The 2186-nt window shown below is 53.9% G+C and overlaps 1 protein-coding gene and 1 pseudogene across 1 annotated transcript in view; one reads left to right on the top strand and one right to left on the bottom strand.

Annotated features, from left to right (window-relative positions):
* LOC105000158 (zinc finger protein 280B-like) overlaps window positions 1-2186 on the top strand; it is a 31805-nt gene that overhangs the window by 4403 nt on the left and 25216 nt on the right. The gene's annotated exons all lie outside the window — the stretch shown is intronic.
* Window positions 498-1769, bottom strand: LOC105000132 (annotated as a pseudogene).

Genomic DNA, 2186 nt, shown 5'->3' with positions numbered 1-2186 from the left:
ATTCCAATCTAGCTATACAAACTCTTCCGTATTTTCCCAAGGCAGCTTGAAGCTGCTTCCAGTGCAGTGTGTGTGGTGGTGGTGAGATGCCAAGTGGTGAATGTGGAAATTCACAGAAGATCCCAAAGTCAGCACACAGGTGCACTGGGACCCTGGAGTGGACACCCTTTCAATGATATGCCTTCCCAGGCTAAGGCGAAGGAGTGAAGTGCCCAAGCAATCTCAAACTCAGTGAGTAACAGGAGCCAGGGGATGGCAGGACCCATGGAAGACTGATTCTGAAAAAAGATACATAATTCACCCTCCCTCTAATTGTATCACCTGGACTTTGGCACTGCAACCACAGCTGATTTGAGGTACACTTGCTTCACTCATGGACACACCAAATCCCCAAATCCACAATCTCAGGAGGTCACCTGCACATGCATGACCCAAATTCAGGCTCCACAGCCAGCTTGCATGAGTCTGAGCATCCCCATTTGGGAAAGGACAGTGTCCTAGATACTACATGACTGTCCCTTCAGGGCCCACCTCCACACCTCCTCTCCACATATGTTTCTGTCACTTACTCTCATGGAAGAACCTTCCTCCCCAGGGTACTACTTCAGGGGATCATCCCACACATCTTTGCTGATGATCTGCTGGCAAAACGAGCAAGGTGAGCCAGCAGCCAAGAATTCCATAATCAATCGTTAGCTGTGCAGGTCTCAAACCACCACACCTCAGCAATCCTGTTCGATTCTGGGCAGTTTTGGCCTGACAACCAGCTGAGAAAGTTAAGGCTCCTAGTATCCAGCCTGTGGCTGGGTGCTCCCCATTCTAAGCCCCAGAATCAGTAGATAGGAGTGGAATTATGTGCCCTATACCTTGCAGAGAGACAGGGGAGATGGGTGCGGATCCCATAGGTGGATCATCCACACCCTTGCACACCCACACTCTTCACCCCGGGAGCCATGTTTTACAAACAATGTCAAGGTAACCATACTTAGTGATCACTGTGCTCAAGAAGTAGGGGTGGTCCTGAAAGGAGAAGATCATCTTGCAGTGGGACCATGGATGGCTCTGCAACTGCACCTGCCAGGGTAGGGAGGAGGAAAAGTTTCCTGCGCCTCCTCCTCCTCCTCCTGAGCAGCTGACTCCAAGGAGCAGCAGAAAGGATACAGCTATGGCCCAGAAGCAAGGGATACCCTGGATGATGGCGCTCCTCTGAACAAAGTCAAGCTTCCTCCTCTGATGGTTCTTGCGCATGAACCGAAAGTAGGCCTGCAGTTTTTCTCATGCTCAGACCTCAGTTCCACCTTCAGGGTGGCCAGTGCCTGCAGTGCATCTTGCCCCGGAAGCTCAGTCGATCTCCCGGGCCTTTCCTGACCCTGCTCCTCCACCGTCTTCTCTTCAGCTCCTGGGAGGACCCCTATTGCTGCTGCTCATTTGCCACAACCTCCAGCTCCTCATGATGTCTTCTGCAGGCAGCTGGAACCCCCGCCCGATCCCCGCCGCATCTCCGTCCACCAGGGGCTCACTGTCGTCCACCACCTCCAACCTGAAGAGGGTGGCTTCTTTGCCTGGCATTACAACTAGTGGCTCCAAGGTCCCAGCCATGCAAAGCATCAGGACGGCAGGCCGTGGGCCCAAGCACCCTGAGCACCAGGTCTTACAACTAAGAAGGTCCGGGGTCCCAGGATGCTCCTGTATTCCTCTGACCACCTCTCACGCTTCTCTTGGCCCTGGTCACAACCCCAGGCTGGGGCAGATACGAAGGGATGGGTCATAATAGCACAACAAGTGGTTCACTAATGTGGCTTAGGCTGCAGTAATCCTGTCGGACCCACGAGCTCTTTGGAGGCAGGGAGTGAGGGGGATGGTAGGGAGGTGGGAGCTGGTGTGTGTGGGGTGGCCTGAGGATGAAGAATGGGTTGGCAGGCAGCACAGGACATGGTGAACGGGCTCTGGGGAGATCAGTCAAATAGGCGGGGCCCTAGGCTGTGAGCCACACTCGGGCTACTGGCCCAAATTAGTGCAAAGTCTGAGAGAGTGGTGAGTTGCACGCTTCTGGACATGTCCCTAGACCAGATGGCATCTTTGACGGTTCCTGAGCTACAACCCACCCATATGGCATATTCTGCTCCAGAGAGGTAGTGGGTTTTGCATTTGCCACTAGCCCAGGCGCAGTCATTGACCAGGCTCTG

Source organism: Bison bison, unplaced genomic scaffold, assembly GCF_000754665.1.
Source record: "Bison bison bison isolate TAMUID 2011002044 unplaced genomic scaffold, Bison_UMD1.0 scf7180017864368, whole genome shotgun sequence".
NCBI lineage: Eukaryota > Metazoa > Chordata > Mammalia > Artiodactyla > Bovidae > Bison > Bison bison.
The sequence above is the reverse complement of the archived record's forward strand: the minus strand, read 5'-3'. Positions and strand labels throughout refer to the sequence as shown.